The sequence below is a fragment of the Polyergus mexicanus genome, unplaced genomic scaffold (assembly GCF_030449975.1).
Source record: "Polyergus mexicanus isolate NDT 795.1 unplaced genomic scaffold, iyPolMexi1.0 SCAF_2, whole genome shotgun sequence".
In the NCBI taxonomy this organism is placed as follows: Eukaryota; Metazoa; Arthropoda; class Insecta; order Hymenoptera; family Formicidae; genus Polyergus; species Polyergus mexicanus.
The window spans coordinates 5,953,236-5,978,947 of record NW_027223322.1 but is presented as its reverse complement, the minus strand read 5'-3'; the positions used below and the strand labels follow the sequence as shown (position 1 = coordinate 5,978,947).

Sequence of the window (25,712 nt, the reverse complement as noted above, 5' to 3'; positions counted from 1 at the left end):
TTCAGTTTTTGTTCATGTTTATCAAATCATATTAATTATTTTTGTAAATTAACATCACACGTATAAATAAACAAGGCTGATTTTTTAATTAAATGTTTTATTAATTTATATTAAGATTAAGCGAATCTTATTATTTTTTTTTTTTTTTAATATTATTTTCTAATTATTTTTTTTAATATTATTTTCTTGTTTTACTGAATAATTTAGAATACTATATTTAAAATAATATATGAAACATTTATTTAAAATAATCAATATGTGCAAATTCGCGAAAATTTCAAATATTATTTTAACATAATAATTTCTGATGATTCTTTTAAAGTTTAATAATACTTTGATAATATTTTTATTTATAACATTTAAAATTAATATTTCACTTACATTATATATATATATATTTATTACAGAAAATAAATTTGTGAATATGTACGATCTGAATTATACAATGAAATCTTCATATTTTAAACCGATCATTTCCAATACTTTGCATTTGAAATATATACGCAAGTGAATTCTTACATTTGGTGATGAATTGTGCGAAAACGGCATGGATTGTTAAGCTATGAAATTTTAACAACGCTTACAAATATTGAAAACTTACATTATATTTTTAGAAGAACAATCCGCGCGTTTGGTATTATAACTTTTCAGTTTTTAACTTTCACATCCTTGATCCACGGATCATAGATAAGTAAAAGCATTTATATCATGCTCAAAATAACTTGTCTAAATTTGACAAATTTGTTAAAAATAGAAAATGAATTCTCTTTGTCAATTTCCGTCAAGATAAGAATCTATCTTATTTATTTAAGAGCAATCTGTAAACTTTATCGGAGTCTCGATGCTTCTTTCCCCCTCCCGTCTCGCTCTATTATTTATACTTTCTCGCTTCGTTTCTTCGTCCGTTGCATTTAACATGAAAGCTAGCGATATTGAAGCAATGCATCTATCGTTCGGCACTGACGACACAAACGCAATCCAACGGAGGCACGCGTATCTGACACGTGAAAAATTGAACGGAGGCGATCGAAGCTTTAAAGGAACGTTCGACTCTCGTTCGACGGATGAATTATCGCGCATTGATTGCGTAACGCTATTCCGACATCTGCAAAGTTACGTGACATCGTCGATCGATACATCATCGCGGACCTAATTGGAGAATGTCATTAGTTTGCGAAAATATGATGAAAAATAGCCGCGACACTGATTCGCTCCTCTCACTCGTAATTACACGCGTCGCGTTGACGAAGCACGTGGCGATGTTTCTTGAAGCGAAACTTTTAAGGTTTTCTCCTGGCTTACTGTATTATAAAAGAAGAAATCGAATCGAATTGATCGATATTCAGTCTTTCGATATTTGACACATGACTTGCATCCGAAATAAATCTTTCGGATTTATTCTCAGAGAAATATACAGGGTGCATTCGAAATCATGGTAGGGTCAGCAAGCAGATGATTCTTCGTGAGAAAATAAAATGTAAATAGAATACAATCTTTTTATCCAACCCTTTATTCTCAACAAAATGATTTTGAAAAGTCGGAGATTAATGAAACACATATTTTCCGGTTTTCTCTGACAACCTTCTTAGGATTTGTATGCGTCTCGGAAATAGATCTGTCAAAACATATAAAGAAATATAATATTCTATAAAAAAAAAATTTCAAAATTACTCCGATACTTCAAATTTTTTTCAGTATAATTAAAATTATTTATTTTTATTCTGGGGGGACGGGGCAGAATATGCTGCACTTTCTAATTTATATATTAATGGCTGGTGTCAAATTCGACGACGAAAAAAAGAGGATCGTTGCAGTTTCCGGCGAAATCGGTTTACCTCTCGCGCGTTTCGAAAGCCGGGAGAGGAAAAATGACGCGCGTAGGAAACGAAGGAATCACGGACGAAAGTGGAGCAATAGCGGTGTGTTTCCGGAGTTCCGGTGGATCGATCGGGGGCAACCTAATCGATTCCGATACTCCCACGCCCGTTTCAATCATTCGGCGCGCAAGACAACGATCGCTTCGTTTTCGTTTCGCGGCCATCGTCCATCGTCTTTTCCGGCGGGCCATAATTTTCGGACCGTCGCTCGATCATTGGCAATGGGGGAGAGGACAAGGGAAAGGGGGGCACGATATCCGTGCGAATTTACGGCAGCCAATATTTTGCGCTACCTGCACGAAATCGGCGAACACATGCGGCGGTTGAACAAAACGGCGCCGTTTTCAACCGATCGGCCATCGTTCTCCTTATTTACATACAGGGTGTCCCATTTTAAAGGGCCCACTCAAATATCTCAGAAACACTGCGTTAAATCGAAAAATGTTTCAAACAAAAGTTGTGTGGCTTCAAGGGGGCCATAAGATGGTGACAATGATTTGACCTTGGCAAATCATTTGAAGGTCATGTGAAGGTCAACTTTAAAATCTTAAATGGAACCCCCTATTTTTCATTACATATTCTTGTAGCTTACCTCGAGAGCTTTTCAAAACACTATAATAAAGTATTTTTTCATTAAGTACTTTTTGAGTTATTTTATATTTTAATCTGACATATTTTGATATAAAAAATAAAATATTTCGTAAAATATTTAGTTTTCGATAATTTTACCGTAATACTTCTACGTACAGAATAATAAGACAAATTAATTAGTGCCAAAAAAAAACAAATCATTGTTTAAAAAAATACATTGTAAATAATTTTCTTAAAAACAATTTTTTTTTTTTATACTAATTGATTTGTCTCATTATTCTGTACATAGAAGTATTACGGTAAGATTATCAAAAACTAAATATTTTACGTCACGAACGTGACGGACAATCCGCACAAATGTTCTTAACGATTATCTACTTGTTTCGCTAAGGAGATATTCTCTCGGATATTTTATAGACGAAGCTATTTCTAACTAGACAACTAGATACTTTACAATATGATTCTTTTATTTAATTCTCAATGCGTTTAATGCCTTGATAGACAATCAATTACGATATTTGATTAATGTATATATACAGATTGTGTAACTTAAACACCGTATGACTAATAATCAAAGATTGTAGCGACAATAATATTGGAAAATAAAAAAATACTTACTTATACTTTTTCCTTTGGGTTATATATAAATAGTTAATGTAAAATATAACAATTTATTTGCACATTGATTAAAATTTTATTTGAATAGTTTAGTTGATTTTAAAAATCAGAAATAAAAATATTTTAGATACGTATCTTTTATCGGAGATTTTATACAAAAAAAAAATAATCGATTGCGTTAATTGTTTTTTATTATATAGGCAATAAAATATTTAAAAAAATATATTTTTACAGAATTGTATATATGTTCTATTTATTTTTCTCTTTTCACGGCTTATTGTTTCTCTTATCCTTTTTTTTTTTTATTCACGTTTCATTTAATTATTAATTGTTTTTGTAAAATTGCGTAAGTTATAAATTATAAGTAAGCGTTATAAATAAATAATAATTATTTTTTAATTAAACGAATATGCGTATTTTGTTACTTTCCAAATTTTTATCTTCTTTATAACAATATTCGTGAAATGATTAATATAAAAATGTCTGATAATGTTAAATATTATTTCAAGAATTTTTTTTGTGATTATCTTTTAACATTATTATTTTAGTAATAAAATTTCAATTATAAAGCATTTCAAATAAATATTTCCTATTCGCTCGTTATTATCCTCGCGGAAGATATTTATAAATCAAACAGTATTCTAATATATTTATAAACGAAATTGTTCACATGATTATTTTCATTAATCTGTAATTTGAAAGATGTCGCTATAATAATAGTATATTTTTCTCAAGTTCAAAACGCAAACATACGTAATTACTTAACTACGTATGTTGCCAGTGGGACAGATATCAAATCACGATATTTAGAAAGAAATTCCGTTTGCTTGTCATAACTCGCTGAATTATCAATCCGGTTTGTTGCAAAGTTAATTTTAATCCGGGCTGCGCATTAATTTATCGTCTCAGCTGATAGACGATATCTTTCGCTCGAGCATATAATAGCGTGTCGCGCGATAACAAGACGTCCCGTTTTATAGTATAGACCATAAAATGGTACGTTTCATTAAAAATCCTCTCGCGCGCTAATTATTTCACTCGTCGTTAAGCCGATATCCACGTGCGCGCGCGCTTATAATTTATCAACGTACGAAGAAAAATGACTTTATCCGAGAAACGTTCGCGGAAACTGGAAGAACGCACATAGAGATAACGCGCGACGATGAGTGGCAGTTTCAGCTCAGATTTACCCTAGCACGGGGCAAGCATATACATACGTGTCATCTACACGCGAAATTTATTGCCACATGTACACCTCCGGCGAGCGAGATTTCGTCTGTTAATTCCATGTATAAATAAAGAACTTATCTGCGCGGCGCACTTGTTCCTGTCGTTACGATAATCTTATTAGCACGAGGCGTCATCGAAAATGCGCTGACAGTCACGCTTGACGCGATATAATCGATGGCTATCACCGAAAATGAGTAGCCGTTTGATTATTACTTTTTTTAACTTATTATTTAATTTAATTATTTATTTGATTATTTTTTAAATTTATTTTAATTTATTTATTTGATATGTATTTTAGGACTTTACTGTTTAACAAATTCAGCATATAGCGACGAGTCGCTATTTTACTTTTTCTCTATTTTCAGTCGCGAAAATGAATATGCAATATTTCGCGGAATCGCTTTTTTTATCATCTTTGGAAGAATTTTACGCGTGAATTCAAAGTAGTCGAACAGTTACCAAGGGCAAAACACGTGGAAGCGATGCAACGTAAGAACGTGGGGTCCGTTTTCATTCTGCTTTTGTCTTGGAAGTTTTACTTTATAGTCACAACACGGTTCAATTTTTAGAATCGACAACACGATGACGGGACGATTACAATGGCAGGGAGAAAGATAGGCGGTGTGAAATTACTGAATCATGAAAGACACAATTGCGTTCCTGGATACAAATTTTACGCTATTAGTTTGTTGTTGTTTATCTATTCTTTTTTTTTTTTTTCTTGACTCGACAAAAATATAAATTCTAGGAAAACAATTTGCATTTTTCATTTGAAACGAAAATACAGAAAATAAAGAACGAATTGTCCGCTTGACTTTTGTACTTTGAATGACGCTAAAAGTAATGTTTTCTATTCGAATAATTACTTTCGTTACGCGGCATTTTGTGACGTCGATATTGAATCAGGTGTACTCCGATTATGCGAGAGTCATACGAATTTTCGCCAGCGTGCGATAAACCTTTTAACAGGGTTGGGTACGTTACTCTATAAAAGTAACGCGTTACCGTTATCGTTATTTTTTGCAAAAAGTAACTCGTTACCGTTACTCGTTACTGATTTTAAAAAGTTAACGCGTTACCGTTATCGTTACTTGCAAAAAGTAACGATTCGTTACTTTTTCGTTATGTTTTTGTTTTTTGTAATGCTAAAATAAGCTATTAAATTATAAAATTATTTAATAATCAATATTAAATGTAATAATCTATATTACAATTAAAAATTCTAAATTAGTTTCTATATAGCAAGCGTTTTTTTATATCAAACTTAATTAATGATTCTAATTTTTTATGTTAATATCTTTACTTTTTAATACACTTACCTTTATAGAAATTTAAATTGTAATTTACAAATTTCAATTTTGTCGCAAATTTTTATCAAACATTGTTTTTAAATATTGATAAGAGAAATATTGATATTATTAAGAGTGTATTCCAATATTCACTGTCAATGTTGTAAAATAATTTACATTACAATTTATTTTGTAATATAATTTACGTTACTATAGATTTTCAGTACTGGCAGTGACTATCAGAATGCAGACTATGATAGAAGGCTACAAAATATTTTTCAAAAAATACATCTATTGAATAGATATAAAATAACAAAGAACCAAAAGATAACGATAAAAGTAAGGGCTAATTCGTTACCGTTACTTTTTGTAAAAAGTAACTCGTTACCGTTACTCGTTACTGATTTTAAAAAGTTAACGCGTTGTCGTTACCGTTACTTGGAAAGTAACGATTCGTTACTTTTTCGTTATGTTTTTGTTTTTTGTAATGCTAAAATAAGCTATTAGATTATAAAATTATTTAATAATCAATATTAAATGTAATAATCTATATTACAATTAAAAATTCTAAATTAGTTTCTATATAGCAAGCGTTTTTTTATATCAAACTTAATTAATGATTCTAATTTTTTATGTTAATATCTTTACTTTTTAATACACTTAGAAATTTAAATGGTAATTTACAAATTTCAATTTTGTCGAAAATTTTTATCAAACATTGTTTTTAAATATTGATAAGAGAAATATTGATATTATTAAGAGTGTATTCCAATATTCACTATTAGTATTGTAAAATCTATAATTTATATACGTTACTATAGATTTTCAGTACTGGCAGTGACTATCAGAATGCAGCCTATGATAGAAGGCTACAAAATATTTTTCAAAAAATACATTTACCGAATAGATATAAGATAACAAAGAACCAAAAAATAACGATAAAAGTAAGGGCTTATTCGTTACCGTTACCGTAAAAATGTAACGACGTTACCGTTACCGTTACAAACGGAAAAAAGTAGCGATCGTTACCGAAAAAAAGTAACTGTAAAAATGTAACGACGTTACAAATAACGCGTTACTCTTCCCAACTCTGCCTTTTAATACGATTTAATATTCGCAAAGACGCAATTCGCAATTGATGTCGACAAGAATAAACGTCTATAGATAGACATACATAGCGCTTAACCAGTCGTGAGTTCACATAGATCGGATTATGCGGCGGAAAAATTCAATAATTTATATCGCGGAAAGTTATGCGTTCGCACGCGTGAATCATTTTACGATGCGATATATAGTCGCGTTATATTGCCATTATATCCAAAAATATATTCACCGAGAAAGGAATACGCGATCTCTCGTTTTTTTTTTTTTTTTTTTTTGCAAACAAATAAAAATCTGTTTACGCGTAATACTGGCGTCCCAATAACGTGTAATATTTATCGGGGAAGAAGACACAGAGAAAAAAGAGGGGAAAGTATAGGACGCCACCATTCGAACGGCCTTATATTTGTGGACAGATTTACTGGCTAAGTTATGCGCATCTCAATTAGAATCGTGACTGTCCCATTTTTCCACTCGTCACGTACGATACGCGTCACCGTGTACGTATACGCGTGTTATCATTGTCGTGTGTAGACATCTGGGAAAAGTTAAATACGCGCGCGCTCCTCGCGTGTGTACGTGCATGCGTGTGCGCGTGCACATTGTATAGACAAATTGCATTACCGTGGATATAGAAGCGGAGAAACTAGTTCGAACTGAACGAACGACGGGCAATAACAATCTCCTCGGCGACGCGACGCCGCTATTTCGAGATGCATTGCCAAACCTATCCTCTCAAGGTTGTTAAAAGTCCGCGGATGTCGCATCTTTCTCTTCTCGTTACGTAACACGCGATCTACTACAGCGCGGTACAATCGATTTTTGCAAAACAATTTGCACCTCTCCCTCATTGTTTCGCAAATTTATACACCAAGTTTCGCAATAGTATTAAACAGCGTGCGCATGATTTTCAAAAGTTTTCTTAACATGATATATTTCAACATTTTGTTATTGATTGTCACGTTGTATATGAAATTCCGAGGCGCAAATAAAATCTTTAAAAAAAATTTAATAGATCGCTTTGATATCTATTGAAAATGTCGATTTAAAAATCTGCCCTTTATTTACGTAATAAAAAGTACAAGGAATCCATTTATTCCTTTATGTCGTCTATCCGGATTGTAGACTATGGATTATATTGATAGAAGATGGACGATGGAAAAGAAACTAATCGTTTTTTTTTTTTTTTAATTGGAATTTAAATAATTTTTGGGAGAAAAGATTGCGACTAAAATATTTAAAAATATTACAGATAATTTTTGAATATATCGATAAAAGTTTGTTAAAAGTACGAGAATCATTATTTTTATTATTAAACGAATTATTAAAGTGCTATTCTGTTATTCTAAAATATCTATAATTTGTATCTATCTCATTTTGTTATCAATAGTTTGAACAATTATTATAATATATAATTCCTCAATTATTCTTCTGCGTGAAGTCTCTAAATTATGTTTAATAATATTTCGATTTTTATTTTTATACAGGAAATCATAATTTATCCTTCTTTTTTAAACTGATTTATCTCTATATCCTTTAAAATTGATCCAACTCTCCCATTTTTAAATGGTAGATGATTTATTTCAATATTCTTGAGCAAGTGTAGCAAATATTATATTAAAAATGTATGTAATTAATGTGACTAATATTACATTAAAAAACATAATGCCATTAATATTTACAAATGCTCTCTTTCTCTCTCTCTCTCTTTATTATTATAAGAAATAAACGCATTGTCTAATACGCTACGTGCAAAATTTTCAGACCGCCATTAACGAATCTAATTGAACGTAATTAAAACATTAAAAGTACAAAAATATGTACATGTTTTATAATGTTATACATCTGTTATATATCTCTCTTTGTTTCACATTTTAATTCATTTCAAACGGCAGTTTATCTCTTTCCAAGGAATTATCCTATATATAATTGAGAAAATTTAATAATGTTTTTCAGAATAAGAGATGACTTTCACTATTTGAAATACGTACATACATTTGATCAACAAGTCCTTTTTCTCTTTCACTTTTGGTAAATTGTCGTCCTTTATGGGATGTAGTTAAAGATAAAAATAGCTAAACATTGAAAAGAATATTGAAGATGTAATAGATTGCCAATAGAAAATATAGTGATTACTCTAACCTATAAAGTACGGATTTAATTTTCTCAACGAATAGTAATTTGCATGTCTCTCCCTTTCTCTCGTCCCTATTATGTAACTATATGTATGACATACATATTTTATAACTTCCACGAACTTTTCTACATAAATAGATACGCTAAACGTATATATACTGAACATATATGTATTTACTAAACGTATATGTCTTGTTTATTCGTCACTCGTTAGAAGCAGATCAGAATCTGGAACGCGCGGTCAATTAATTTTACATTGCATTTAAAACTCGATGCAAAATAAGCCTGTTTACAATCAATATAATAATACATACACAATGTTTCATTTCATTTCATATAAGTTACTATGTAGTATGTACGTCCTTTTTCTCAGAATTGGAGCTGATAAGAACGTTCAGTATCGTATTGCGAACAAAACGTCAACGCCAATTTATTCAGAATGGTATGTGAACTAATCGTTTGTAACGAGATGTAAATACTTCAAAGACGAAAAGTTTCCCGGGCAAAATGCGTCCTGACCTACTTTTTCGCCCGTACGCGCGTATCGTACCTGTGTGCGCGTGTGTTGAGTGTGCAAAATAATCTTTCGGATGGCGCCACTATCGCCGCCCTACCTACGGGCGGGTCCATACTAGGTCACGGGTCGATCTTCGCAACGTAACGTTCCAATTCGCGCTTGATATTGATCTGAGCTTTTCCGCCCACGTTACAAAAGCTCCCGGCGACCTGGCTCGCTTCCTACGTACGTCGCCGGCACAGTTAGAGAAGAAAATTACCGAAGGAAGAAACATAGCTCCCTCTTTCTCTCATTCATCGAAATGCGCTTCCAAAGAAGCGGTCGTCCGGGTGTTATCTCTGTAACGACCTATCAGACTGTCCTACATTCCCTCACGAAGCGACAGAAATGTATTTTATCGTTTTTCCAAGCTTCCAAGTTCTTAGATGAAAGCTTTTATCTAATGCAACCGGATTAAATATTGAAAGCAAATATATATATATATATATACATTGGATTTTATTATTTCATTGAATTTGTCTTGACAATACCTATTAGTACTTGAATGAAAAATACAACATTCCATTTAGTAAAATCTATATAATTTTAAGATAATTTAAAAGTTTTAAATAATTCAATCTAAATAATGTAAAATAATTTAAGTTTCTTTAATAAAAAAATGACGTATATCAATTATTTATTGATATTTTTTTATTTTTCCAATAAAATGATGCAGCTTTTTACATATATTTCAATAGCCGTTCTATCTAGATGAATTTGTTAATATGTGATACGATTTAAAAAGGGGCATAAATACGTGTCATCAATTTTTTCAAAAACGAAGCCTTCTTTTATTCCACATTTTCGATCTATTTTTTATATCCTGCCAATTGTATCACGATTTCAGGTACATTCTGTATTAAATGACGTAGAAAGGTATTTACAATTTTTATCAAATACATAAAATATACAAAAACGAGATCAATAAACACGAATTTTTGTTTCAGGCTAATCAAAGAATTTGTAGATAAAAAGAGACGATCTCTTATAATATTATAATAAACGATCATATTATTTTTTTTATCGCGGAATCCTTATTTGAAAGTCTATGTTGAAACAAATACATTTTGTATTTGCCAACAACAGGACAGAACAAAGCTCAACAATTTGCACGATGAAATAATAAAGAATTCCTGACGCGTGACATGGTGTCGTACACTCGAATGGAGACGGCTAACACCACAGCCAGTCTAAATTTCACGATCGATCAGTTTCGGATATGCGGGCGTGTTCGGGGGGGGGGGGGGGGAGGTCTCGATGGAGAACTTAAACTTCGACGGTGATGAAACTTATACACTCTTTTCCTCTCCCCCGCCTGCCAGCCCTCTCTCTTAGCGGTTCAATAACCCTCGCGTGCCACGAACCGAAATTACAAATGAGGATTACAGGAATAGGCAGAGTAGAACGAGAGAGAGAGAGAGAGAGAGAGGGAGAGCATGGGAGAAGTTACGAAATATTCTGTCCCGTGCTTTTCGCGGGGTTGGTACGACACTCCGCGATCGATCACCTGCGACCCCCCGTTAAAATAGACCGGCCACCCTCTTCTCTCTCGTCTACGTCATCGCCGCGTCCTTGAGAATTCAACCCTCATGCGATCTCCGCGGTACGTCTAAATATGACACCCTCGATGACTCTTTATAATTCTCTCTCTCTCTCTCTCTCTGCACCCCCGCAGTCCTCGCGCGCAGGAATGTTCACGGTTATGTATCTTGCAGAAAAATGATACGCTTGCACATCAATAATAATTGGCGCGAGCACGACATACAATAGATTCTCGTCGCGATGATATAATGAGTCGAGCGCCGGTAATAAAGGAGAGGAGAGAGGGAAAGGAGGAGGTAAGAATCGTACGTTGTTTTAGATTACGCTACTCGAAACTCTCGGGTTATCTCGGACGGGAGAAGAGGGGGTTACATTTCTAACGATGGAGCTTAACTTCCAACTATTTTTCCTGTCACCCTGCAATAACCGTTATGTGGAATTTGTGCGTCGCAATTTTCTCCGGAGCAAATGCCGGGGCACTGTTAAATTGCCTTCGCTCATGAGAAGGAGAGAGACCTCGACGGGCTGTCGACGCAGATTTAAATCTCGCGAAGCGACTTGATTCCAGGATACGTCGATATATCCCGGACGGCAACGTGCAAAGGAATTTTCTCGCCGAATATATACGATGAAGAACACAATCGCCTTTTTTTTTCTTTTCCTTTTCTTTTCTTTTCTTTTCGCCGAATGGGAGATGCAAAGGAGAATCCCGTTTCTAGGGCAAATGTTTCCGGTACGATCAATATATCCCCTCTTCGTACCCCTTCTCCCCTTCACTGTCGTCGTCGAAACTACCCTCGTGCCCCTTAAAGGGTCATTCCGTCGAAAGCGTCTTGTACTTTCCCTTATTGCCAAGCCGTGAAGGCCTTGATGTCCTAGTTGGCCTCTTTTGCCGACTTCCTCTGCCTGACCGTACCGTTTGATCCTGAGGAGGACTCGAGTGCGAGAAAGTTGCTTGATTACGCGACGTGAATCCCGTTTATTTCCTTCCGCAAAAGTGGCGAATGCGCTTTTAACACATTATGCGAATATTCTCGTTGCGTTTCGATTTGTCGTTACACAAGAACAAAATCGTCACTTTCTCATCTTTCACGCCCGTTACGAAAAAGAGAGATCATTTTCCCGAGTCCCGAGTTGATATTTTGCTCCTTATCAACTTCAATTTTGTCACGTTTATGAATATATGATTTCTAGAGAGATTTCGATAAATTCTTTTATTTTATATGTTATTATTTTATTTTATTTTATAGCAACCGAGCTTCTATTTTGTATTTCACAAAAATAGACAGTAAATAAATCATTTCTCAGATTTAAAAGAGAAAAAAACTGCAGATTAAATAGTTTCAGGAGATGATTGCTTGCTTAAAGGATCGAAAAGTAGATGCGAGATTGAAAATTGAGATCGAAAATGACGAGAAAAATTTTGATTCGCATCAAGATAAAATCATACTATATTTTTGTGTACATTTTATATACGATTATTGATATTTTAGAAGAAGAAAAATTCTTTCTCCCTCTTGCATTTCTTTAAATTATTATTACGTTATCTAGTTCTTGTATAATCGTCGATATCGTATCGCTCTCGCGTTACTTACGAAAAAGAACGGATAAAAAGGCGACAGGCGGAAATGAGAATTTTTCTCGGTACGAATGCAATTTTGCGGTACAAATGAAATTACGCTTCGTGCCTTCCCGATCCATTGTTCAATCGATCGTCGACGATTGGGCCATAGCCGTAGCGACAGCACGAGAAAAAGGACATTCCACCTTACTGACTACAACGTCGATCACTTTCCCCGCGTCGTGTCACTCACGCCTCAAACCTTCTAGCCGCAAGAAATGCATTAGCCCACGGACACGACGGACGGTTGTAACACGCTCGCTTTATTTATTATGAAAGCGATCGTTGCCATCACTTTACCCGGAATTTCGTGCGACGCGATCGACACAATTGCGTCAGCGTTTGACTTCCCGTTTATCTTCAACAGGCCCGATCTCTTCGAAGACCCCAAGCCAATCGCTGGTCGTATCGATAGCTTTTACTCGACAGTAGTGATTCGCGTGTCTAAAATTCTCTACGGTTTCTAGAATCTATCGATTCCTCAAGAATATTCTCAAGAGATTTTAGCATCTCGAAGCGAAGTGAAATGTCAGATTATACGTGGATGCGTAGATCTCCTTCTCCCTCGGTAGCTACGCTAATTTTGTAAAGCATTTCAGCGAATAGTATTTTTGCGCATCGGTAATCGATGGCACGACACGTGCAGGAGATTCGTTCTACCATTTTAGAATCTGTTTTTTTTTTTTTTTTTTTTTTTTTTTTTTTTTTTTTTTTTGCAAAGTCAAGCGCGTGTTGTATATTTTCGACTCGAGCAGACACTCGTGATTGCGTATTTTACGCCTGCGCGCAGGCGTAGGGGAGGACGCCCAGGATTTCTCTTTTTATCTTCTTTCGGGGATTATTTCTCACGGCGTGACTCACGGGCGTGTCTCGCGAAACTTTAACCGCCGACACATGGTCAACTGCTCTCCCTAAACGTTCAATAATAGGCGCAAATAAGCGATAACGAGGAGTCTATTGTTTGCATTGACACGCTTTGAATCACCGTTGACGCGCCTTCGTGAAGAAACCGTAAAATCTCAGTGACTAAAAAATGTATGCCATCGAAATGTATCGAAATTAGATTAGTATGCGTCGATGGCTCTAGATGTTTCATCGAATAGCGAATACGTGATCCCGTTCAAACTACCTGATATTTATTCCAGAAAATCTCCTCCTCTCTCTTTGGACAAGCTCGCATATATTCGCACAAGTTGAAAGTAAAATGCGATGTAACAAAAACTCAATCGCAAGATCCTCCTTGTCTAAACATTCGTCTAATACCCGTATTCATAGTCCTTCCTTATTTTAAGGACGGAGGAAGCCTCCATGAAGGATTCCTTGAATCTGCAAGGCCACCTTGTTTCATAGATGGACCTCGAGTCTCCCTTTCAGAAGGAAGGAATATTTTAGGGATTTTTAGCGACCGACTGGAGGCAGCACCGTTTTATGCTGCCTGCGACTAATTTCATATAATACATATGAAAACTTTTTCGTATCTTCAAAAAATTCCATGGGATTTTCCCAATCGCGAATGTATCTTTTCGGAATCCGCCACAGAATCCGATTCTCTGGATTTTCGTCTTCAAATCCATCGTCAGAATCATTTAAAAATTCATTGTCCATTATCCCTTTTTCCTTTATACACTTTCAGTTTGAGAGCGCGACAACAAATAACCACAAAACCACAGATTGAAATGTAACGAAACTAACTTTTGGAGGTTATATTTGGTTATATTCTGCGTATCGTCTGCTAAAAAGGTCGCATCCACTCCTCAAGGAAGCTCGTGACCTTCCTTGAGATAAGGGAGCCAATAAGATTCCTTGTTCGGTCAAGGAAAGTTTATGAAACGTGGAACGAGGAACAAGGAATCCTTATTCCTCAAGGACGGACTATGAATACGGGTATTAATATTTCAGATCATCCTTCTACGTATCGTTTATCGAAATTTATTTCGTTGAAATTTTTAAAATCTGCAATAATTTTTTCCGTCTCCCTTCTATTAACGAGACATGGATGAGATATCTTATGAGAAGAAAATTAAGAGATTAGAAAGAATAAGATCTAAAATTAACGATGAATTGTTACTACAACACGCGACGACGAATTCATCGTCGCGCGAACTTTGACATGTGAACCTTGGCTAGCCAAGACTTTGCTTGGTTCACGGTCATTGTAATTATGAGTCGCGCGTTTCTCGCCTACGTCAATTCGCCAAATGCAACTCTTTGCCCGGTTTTTATTACACGGAATGGCTGTTTGAAAATGATTTTTTTTTTTTTTTTTTTTTTTTTTTTTTTTTTTTTTTTAAGTTCAACTCGACACTTTTACTACGCGGTTTCGCATACCATTACAACGGTTTGCGATTCTATTGCAACTTTTTTTGCGCAAGCGCGAATGTCGTTTTCGTTTCTCGCTTCGTCGCATCCATGAGGATCTGGCGAACCTGTATTTGAGATTGGTCGAGCAAAACGAGAACTCGCCTTGCGAGTTGGTCGATAATGTCTAAAGATTAAATCTCTCGATTTATGAGGCGTTTTATCATTATTCGACGGAGCGTAAAGTCGTAATTATCGTTTCTTTTTATTAAGCGGAGCCGCAGTTTATTTCCGCCGCACGGTAAAAACAGCTGATTCGTCAGCTCGCGCGCGCGATACTTGTATTGTATTAAAGAAGGACATACATCCAAAAGAGTCAAAAAGATATCTTTTTTTTTGTTTTTTTTTTTTTTCCCCAGAAACTAGTAACTTTAATCCAATAGGCTTTTGATCAATATCTTACATGTATATTAAGAAGTGATGTATAAAAAATTTTTAATTAAAAATATTAGAAAGAAATAGACCCAAATTTTTATTCCTTACTGTAACCGTCGTAGCTTTCGCATAGTTTATCTGGGAAAAAGGAAAAGGTCTTACTAATTCTTGAAATATATTAATTAATCTAATCTTTGTCGTAGAAATCGTTTGTAGAAATTCTCAATTGTAATAAAAGGCTGGATCTCTGTATTCGAAGGTGCAATTTTTTGTATAAACTTTATATATATATATATATATATAAACTACGGCTCTAAAAAAAGTTCCTACACGAAGATTGCATAATTTCATTAGAATAAGTGGAAAAAATAATGAAGTGAATCCATTGAGCCGTTTCCGAAATATTTTGATATATACTTTAAGAAAATATAAAAATTGATCTTTTTACTCTTTTGTGTACATGTCCGCCTCCCCCCCCCCGCCCCCCTTAATGTGTTCGGCGCCAATATATATAACGAACTTTTCTCCGTTTGTGCTTGCAGTTGAAGGACGAAACTCAAGGATAGAGGAGACAGAGGCAGATGTCCAGTAGCGAATACAATAAGGTAACTTTCCTCTCTCGGATAATGGAACGGGCCGCGTGTATATGCGAGAGCGTGTACGTGAATACGTATCGGTCGCGTGTATGCGCGAGTATCCCCCGTTCGATCGTGCTTTCACATAATATATGACAGGCGACACGCGTGTCTTCCTACGAGATAACGAAAGATACGACCTCGCTCAAAAAGCCTCGCGATTAACCTTTCGGCGCGCACGCCACGCTCATTAGCGGCTAATTATTCGCGCATTTATCCGGAAGGTGTTATGTAAATCTCGGGCGTGATCACAATGATACATATAGGGGCGTTATCTTATCGCGATTCTTTTCTCAGAACCGGTTATCTGTGAATCTCGCCGAGATAAACGGCGTTTCTCGAGAATTTTTTTCGCGTCTCAAGAAAAGGAAAAAAAAAGAAAAGAAAATATACGACATATATGTGTATATATATATATACAGGGTGTCCCATTTTAAAGGATCCACTCAAATATCTCAGAAACACTGCGTTAAATTGAAAAATGTTTCAAACAAAAGTTGTGTGGCTTCAAGGGGGCCATAAGATAGTGACAATGATTTGACCTTGGAAAATCATTTGAAGGTCATGTGAAGATCAACTTTAAAATCTTAAATGGAAACCCCCATTTTTTATTTAGTATTCTTGTAGCTGACATCGAGAGCTTTCCAAAACACTATAATAAAGTATTTTTTCATTAAGTACTTTTTGAGTTATTTTATATTTTATATAATCTGACATATTTTTTGATATAAAAAATAAAATATTTCGTAAAATATTCAGTTTTCGATAATTTTACCGTAATACTTCTATGTACAGAATAATGAGACAAATCAATTAGTATAAAAAAAAAATTGTTTTTAAGAAAATTATTTACAATGTATTTTTTTAAACAATTATTTGTTTTTTTTGGCACTAATTAATTTGTCTTATTATTCTGTACATAGAAGTATTACGGTAAAATTATCGAAAACTTCGAATACTTTACGAAATATTTTATTTTTTATATCAAAAAATATGTCAGATTATATAAAATATAAAATAACTCAAAAAGTACTTAATGAAAAAATACTTTATTATAGTGTTTTGGAAAGCTCTCGATGTCAGCTATAAGAATACTAAATAAAAAATTGGGATTTCCATTCCAGATTTTAAAGTTGACCTTCACATGACCTTCAAATGATTTTCCAAGGTCAAATCATTGTCACCATCTTATGGTCCCCTTGAAGCCACACAACTTTTGTTTGAAACATTTTTCGATTTAACGCAGTGTTTTTGAGATATTTGAGTGGATCCTTTAAAATGGGACACCCTGTATATATCGACTTGATAAGACTTCTCCGAGTCGTAATTGTGAAAATGAAACGTAATTAATAAAAACGCAGTGATGTCGCGATATCGATTCGCCACGATAAAAGCGTCCCAACCCCTCGGGATGTTGCCATTGAGAGAGAGAGAGAGAGAGAGAGAGAAAGAGAGAGAGAGATTTCGGTCTACCGCAAATCCATTTGGCCAGCTTGACATTCAGTTGATAAGCGGAATTTACAAGCTCGATCATACGCGTTTATCGGCGGCAAAAATATGCTTAACCGCATAAACCGCCGCATATCCGCGACGATACGTGCGTGTATCCTTGCGGGAACTGTAGATAGATATATTATAGACGCGGTATAGATATGATGCTAGATATAGGTATATTATAGATGCGAGTTTCTCTAGCGAATTATATTATACAGATGTGTACAGATACGTGCGAGATGTACACACATATATTGTATATGTGAGATAAACTTCAAAGGAGAAGGGTCGATAAGGGCGTTTTTTGCCCCCCCCCCCCCCTCCCACAGGATTTTCAGAAAATAATTTTTTTGTATTGTATGATTATCAGGAATAGCGCAAAAATTAGGCGAGAAAAAAAACTCAATCCATAAAGCCAAAATTAATTATTAGTTTAATTATTGGCTTAATTATATCGAGATATACCACTATGATACCTAAGCCCTTTTTTATCACTAATAAATGAACTAATAAAATATTTTCGCTTATTATATTGCTCTGCCGTCATATTAATGTTTTAAACTACAATATATCGTGTTCCCAAGGTGAAGGTGAATACAGCCTCATGGAGATTTTGAAAACAGACGATGCCGTTCATGATTTGCCCTGCTGCACAGATGAAGGTAAGGAAGATATTTAAAAGTGTTCAATATGTCAAAAAACTTAAAGACAAAAAATCTAAAAAAAAAAAAAAGAAGCAAAATGAAAAAGAAAATAATAAAAAAATTATAAATAAAATAATAAAAAAATAATAAAAAATAATTAAAAAAAAAAATAATAAAAAAAATTAAAACCTCCACAATGATCACAACCTTGACGCGGTGTAGAGGCTTAAGTCTGTAGGCAACTAATAGTGATCATCTATTTGTTATAGGCATCCATATGTCAGAAGTTAAAAATTAATTTTTTTTCTATGAGCTGTATGCACCTTCACCTTGGAGACGATACGTTATAGTTTAATATGACGGCAGAGTGATATAATGAGCGAAAATATTTTATTAGTGAAAAGGGTTTTAGATACCAAGTAGTATATCTAAACTAATAATTTATTTTACTAATATTTATTATACAATTATTACTAATAATTATTTTAACTAATAGTTTTAACGATCATATAATACAAAAAAAAAATTGTTTTTTGAAAATCATCTATGGGGATGAAAAAAACGTTCTTGTTGATTAATTCGTTGATTAATTCATTAATCATATTGATTTCAATTTAAATTTGTACGATTCAAAAATTCATGAATTCATTAAACGGTTAACCTGATTGCAAAATTGCAATTTTAATTCGCATTCTGATTTAATTTGAAATATATTGAATGTATTTAATTACACACACACACACACACACACACACACACACACACACACACACCGTGTTTTCGCAAGCAAATTTCAATCGAGGCGGGAAAAGATGCGCAAATATTCGAACGTATGCAATTCCTGAATCAATAGATTCCTCCCAAACATACCACTTTACGCATCATTTTTTTTTCTTTTTTTTTTTTTTTTCTTCGAGTACTGTCCATCTTGATATCTCGCATATTGTAATACGCAACGAGCATTTGTTCGCCAACAAGAACGCTATTTATGCCACTCGCTCTGGAAATAGTCTCACTGGCTGACTTCCAGATGGATATTTTTCACTTCCACGCTAAGCCCGCGAGGCGCTTAGTAAGTTTTCACGAAATCGGTAGACGGTCACGGGATGGGATGATCCCCGTTTTCGGCGCACATTCTGCAAAGACGAGGGCAGAGGGAAAATGTCGCGATGTGATCACAATGGTAGGCCGGTTGTAAAGAATCTAATCTTCGTGTTTCGGCGCGAAATCGATTTCGAACGGCACTAAAACGAACGATAATCGCGCAAATTTATCTCGACGAAAGCATCGACGATTGTTTCGTAGAGATAATTTCGATATCTAATATACAGGGTGTCCCATTTTAAAGGACCTACTCAAATATCCCAGAAACACTGCGTTAAATCGAAAAATGTTTCAAACAAAAGTCGTGTGGCTCCAAGGGGGCCATAAGATGGTGACAATGATTTGACCTTGGAAAATCATTTGAAGGTCATGTGAAGGTCAACTTTAAAATCTTAAATGGAAACCCCCATTTTTTATTTAGTATTCTTGTAGCTGACATCGAGAGCTTTCCAAAACACTATAATAAAGTATTTTTTCATTAAGTACTTTTTGAGTTATTTTATATTTTATATAATAATTTGACATATTTTGATATAAAAAATAAAATATCTCGTAAAATATTTAGTTTTCGATACTCTTACCGTAATACTTCTATGTACAGAATAATGAGACAAATCAATTAGTATAAAAAAAAAATTGTTTTTGAGAAAATTATTTACAATGTATTTTTTTTAACAATTATTTGTTTGTTTTTTTTTGGCACTAATTAATTTGTCTTATTATTCTGTACATAGAAGTATTACGGTAAAATTATCGAAAACTTCGAATATTTTACGAAATATTTTATTTTTTATATCAAAAAATATAAAATAACTCAAAAAGTACTTAATGAAAAAATACTTTATTATAGTGTTTTGGAAAGCTCTCGATGTCTATAAGAATACTAAATAAAAAATGGGGGTTTCCGTTTAAGATTTTAAAGTTGACCTTCACATGACCTTCAAATGATTTTACAAGGTCAAATCATTGTCACCATCTTATGGCACCCTTGAAGCCACACAACTTTTGTTTGAAACATTTTTCGATTTAACGCAGTGTTTCTGAGATATTTGAATGGGTCCTTTAAAATGGGATACCCTGTATATTATTATATCGAAAATAAGCATTCGTCCGATAAGCAGATGAGCGTGAAGGATAAAATTGCAATACGTCGTTTTTCGCGCGTAATCTTTTTTAAGGCTGAAATCGACGAATAAAGTCTGCATCCTTTCAATTGATTGATACTCATTGAATTTTCGGATCGGTATGATATACAATACAAGAGTTATCGGCCAATTCAATTATCCTTTCCCGATACTATAATCTTTACTGCCGCAGAAAAAGCTCGATAGTGTCGAGAGTCATAAAAATTCAAGGCTTAGAAAGATGTCCATAAACTCGGCGTTGTAACATTCGCGGCGTAAATATATTCGACGATTATCTTCTCATCGCACCGACGCTGTAATTCTAACCTCTCGCGATGAAGATGTATAATACAATATAATAGAATTGCGGGATATAAAATTGCTCAAAGAAAAACGGCATCTGTCGGAGATCTAAAACAGATTTTTTTTTTTTTTTTATTATTTACGCTCGAGGGACTATACGTTTATCGGAGTTAATTCGTCAAATGGCAATGTAAATATATTATCGAAGAGTATATATGTGTCCAACGTGTGCGCGTCTTGTAAAAAAGAAGAAAAAAAGAAAAAAGAAAAAAGAAACCGTTCGTATTTATTATTTCGACGTGCGTTTCGCCCGGCGAATTCTTTCTTCGGCTACTCACAAATCTGTTGTACGATCGCGTAAAAACACGTGGCGTACGTGGCTTAATGCTTCGTCCATTAGCAATAACTTTGAGCGTCCGCGATTCGAACGAAATGCGATGCCAAATGCGAGAGAGAGAGAGAGAGAGAGAGAAAGATGCGCATATATACAATGTGTATATATACATACTTCGCCACGTAACACACTGACGTATATAATAATGCCTCTAATAATACGGCGAGATCGTTCTTCCCAATCTCCTACGAACGGCCCGCGGTCTCGGTCGTTACGACACATCAAGCTGGTTTAAATTTCGTCTATCGTCAAGCAACGATCCTTAATGTCCCCGCGATGCAACGATAAATCGCCCTAGCGGCCAACATTCCTCGCGCCAACGCAAAGTGTCCTCCGTTGGGCTGGCACGCGTTCGCCTTTTTTTTATTACGGGACGAAGAAAATTGGAAGAATCTCCGGCGATTTCTCTCGCGAATCGTTTCGTACGAAACGATGAAAAATGCTTATAAAAAATATAATATAAACAAAAAAAAAATGTGTAATTATATTGTATCTTATCATTTGATTGAGAAAAATGAAAATAAAAATGAAAAGGAACGAAATTTTTCTACACTTTTTCCAAGATCCGATAAGTATCGATGATATCTTGAAAGTATTAAATTTTGAGAAAAATTTATAAATCATAAATAAAAATAAATAAATTATATGTTTATATATTATATAATTTTTTGCGATATTTAAAATAATGATTAATATCTATTACCTGTTTATGAAATTTATTTTGGAATTTTTACGAAGCTCATTGTCACGAGCTCGACATTCTTTCCTTCGCGCTCGTTACATAATCGACATGGCATAGCCAAGGACAATAGAAGCATTATGTATTTCATTACGTGCATATAGTTACTCTCGCCCTATATATATGGTACCTAAATGGTCCGATATCACGAGAGGAAGATTCTCGCTCTGCGGATCTCGTATTCAAACTTATTGGCTAATCACTTATTCGATCCGTTTCACGGGAGGGACAGGAAGACACGTACGGAATACAATTTATATATGTTTAAGAAAAAAAACATATTTGTAATTTTCCTTAATTATTAGTTTAGATTATAAATAAGACATTGATGATAAATTATTGGCTTAAAATCGTTATACGACTATTGGATGTAAAATAGCTTCGTTTCCCTACTTGTTGTATACCGTGTAAAATATGATTCGGGCTCTCATTCACGTTGGCACCCGCCGGTCACTCGGTCGGCCGTGATATTCCTGGGATGACACACGGCACGCACCTTCGTTTCTCTCGTCGGAGATGAGATCTCTCTATTTATAAATGTAGGTCGACGGGTGTATGCAGTCGGCGCGGTTTCGTCATTATTATTCGGCTTCGGTTGAGAACGCGCCGCGAAAATGCGGCGGATGCGCGTCGATTAATCGACATTTTTCCATCGAATGTTTCTGGCTTTGTTCGCCAATTCTAAAAATAGCCATTGTCGCAGCCGTGAATTAATTAATTGGTTAATTAATTAGCGAGACGAGACGGGATATGGTAATTTATATTTTTATAAACATGAATAAGTATCACAGAGTTCAATATAAAAAGAAACACTCAAGGAAAAAAGATGATCATTTTTTGTAGTTATGACCATATATTTAATTATAATAAGTATTATTATGTATTTAAATATTCGCGATATTAATTCATTTTATTATCAGAGATTTATATACATATATTCAGCAGATTTGAATAAAAATCTTTCAAGTTTGAGTATAGACATAATTGAAAATTATTTATGATAGATCCTGATCCAATTCCTCGACTTTTCCGCAACAGACTTCATATTTAATCATGAATATCTTGTTAATCGATATCCAAGAATTTTTATTTAGAAATTGAAATTTCTATCAATACTCCTATGCTTAATTTCGTCGTTGCAAGAAAATTTTTCCAACATGTCACGTAGATATAAAATACATGATAAGATACACGACATCGCACCCATTTTTGCAAGTTTAATCACAAATGTGTCAAAATTGCGATATGATGGAGGCCAATTTGGAAGCCAAGAATCCGTGTCCAGCGTCAAAAAAATTGCGACAAGTGATCGCTTTTTTTCTTGAGACCGGAAAAAAGTTATTTCTTGTTGTATTAAAGTTATCTCTATCGCAATTTTGGGTGGTGTATCTAAATATATATTTAATGCGATACATGTTGACGCACACACACACGCGATTGCGAAGATAAACTTTCCAAAGGTAAAGCTATTTTGGCCGTTTTACGCGCATCCTGCCGATTCATCGACTTTCGCACAAATATATACGTCTTAAAGATATAAAAAAAAAAAAAAATGAGTCGTACCCTCGCTTTAATTCTCTCAGTTATATATTTCATTTTCGCCGACACTTAGCAACGCGATCAAGATTACTGAAAGTGTTCGCGACAAGTTCTCATCGTTCGTAAAATGAAAATTGCATCTCTGTATCGCGCGAAAGCGCAAAGGCATGCTCGTAAACACGATTAAAAGGGATTGCCACTAATCTCACCGAGATCTCGCGTTCTCATCGAAAATGGGAGATTTCCAGAGTCTCTTTTCAAAGCCTGCTAGAATACCGGAAGCGGGATCGTTTCGAGCACGGTACCTAATACAGTCGGCGTTATAAGAGGTTTTGTGTTTAATAGTAATGGAAATTATAAAGAACACATAACGGATTTATGTAACAGAGGAAGGTTGGCAGTCAATAAAACATGGGGTTTGGGGAAAGGATTTGCAGAGATGATTTTACAAGAAGATGGGGGTTATTTAGGTATCTGGTGCAGAGTGTAATGTCTTACGGAGTGGAAATATGGGGCTGGGAGGAAAAGAAGGAATTAGAAAGAGTGATGTTAGATTACGTAAGATGGTTATTCAGGTTAGAATTCTGTACGCCAAGGTATTTAATGTCGAGTGAATTAGGTTTAAACAAATTAAGGATAGAGTGGGGTATAAGGTCTTGGAGATATGAGGAAAAGATAAGACGTATGGAAGAAAGTAGATGGGTAAAAAAAGTGTTGGATGGAAAAAGAAGTAAATAGAGGAGGGGATATGTATAATAGGGAGAGAGAAAAATATTATGATAGAAATGGGTGGGGTATCGAAGCATTAGAAATTTTAAGAGAGGAAGGAATTGATATTAGAGAGGAGTTGAGAAATAGGGACAGAGAAGTGCAGAGACAATTAGAGGATAATAAAATTAGGGAAGCTAGATATAATAAGAAATACAAGGATTTGGAAATAAGGTTGGAAGGGCCAATGTACTTAAGGGAAGGAAATGTGGATATAGGAAATTTAGGCGACAGCGTAAGGGCTTTATTAAGGTTAAGGTGCGGAAACATGGAGGATAGAAATAAATATTGATTAGGGGAGGAAGCGTATGCCTGTGCATTTTGCGGTATAGGCGAAGATTGTATAAGTCATTATTTTAAAGATTGTGATGTAACTAAAAGTTGGTTTATAGAAAAAGGTAAGGATGAGAATGAAGTAGAGGAAAAATTGTGAAACGATGTGTTAGATAATGCGAAAGGAAGGTTATTAAGGAAAATTTGGAAGGAGAAGGAGAAGGTTATAAGAAAAAATAGGAATATAAGGTAGTTATAAGGGTATGTATGAGAGAATGAGAAAGGTATGTGAGTTATAGGTATTGTGTAAACCAAGTCCACTTCTTGGCGTTAAGCTGAAGTTAAATAAAGATTATTATTACAGTCGGCGTTATAACGATTTTTCATTACTTCTCGCTTGTCCGTTCAACAAGGATACGCCTCATACGAATGATGGAATGTTTTATAATATACAAGGACTTTAATGTATCTCGTATAATAAAGCTATTAATTGTATTCTTTCACTTGTGCGACCCAAGTGACAAATCGATTGCTGTAAATCGCCATTGATTCGGCTGAAGGGTGGAAGGGGGATTTGACGGAGCACGTGTTGAGACTGCCATCATCAAAAACGAATTAGCGAAATCTGGCTTTTGTTAGAGCTTTGACGTTGAGCGAAATAATCGTCGCGCGTGGACGCATCCGCGCGGAAAGCCCAATGTTTTGAATCTCGCGGCGAGACGGCGCGAAACGGAATGCGTATTCGTGACATTTGAAGGGGTGGTCTTAAATTAAAACGGTGGCGACGAGAGGACAGGAGGCTGAGCTGGCAGGGCATAAAAGAACGTCGACGATTGCCACATCGCTGCTTTTGGCAGCGGCTCTTCCTCCGGACGATCGATCTCCTGCTCCTTCCTTTCACCTTCTCCTCTTCTTCTTTCATCTCGACAATATATGTTCGATTGACCAATCACGAATCGACGTCTCTTAGCGCCGGTTTGATGAAAAATTTGTTTATACACGACGTGACGACGGATACATTAATTCGAGACTTTGGATCATCCGTCAATCGAAGAAAGAGAGAGAGAGATACCGATTTATCGGATTTCATTTATTAATGCGTGAATCGTAAACCTTAAGATACTCTTTTCAGAATATTTATTTATGAAGATTAATAGATTATCATGTCACAAATGAAATGTACGTGAGGCAATATATCATTAAATGTGTGTAAAGTCGTGCTATTTGCAACCGCTATGATCTCTGGCATGCGACAAAGTAGCGCCACGTTGTCTGTCACAATACTTTTATCTCTAATTATGTTCGACCTTGTGATGTACGAAGTAAGTTGATTAAATATAGCGAGGACGATCGTCAAAGTATCTCGATCGCGTCGAGGAGAAGATTAGATACTGTATAAAT

The 25,712-nt window shown here is 34.8% G+C and overlaps 1 protein-coding gene across 2 annotated transcripts in view; it reads left to right on the top strand.

Moving 5' to 3' along the window:
- LOC138944724 (protein Tob1) overlaps positions 1–25,712 on the top strand; it is an 81,124-nt gene that overhangs the window by 7,847 nt on the left and 47,565 nt on the right. Inside the window, exons 2-3 of one of the 2 annotated variants that reach the window (XM_070315642.1) lie at positions 15,837–15,899; positions 18,008–18,085. The gene's annotated coding sequence lies outside the window, so the exon portion shown is untranslated. The remainder of the gene's footprint in view (positions 1–15,836; positions 15,900–18,007; positions 18,086–25,712) is intronic. The other variant, XM_070315643.1, reaches the window with a different exon arrangement.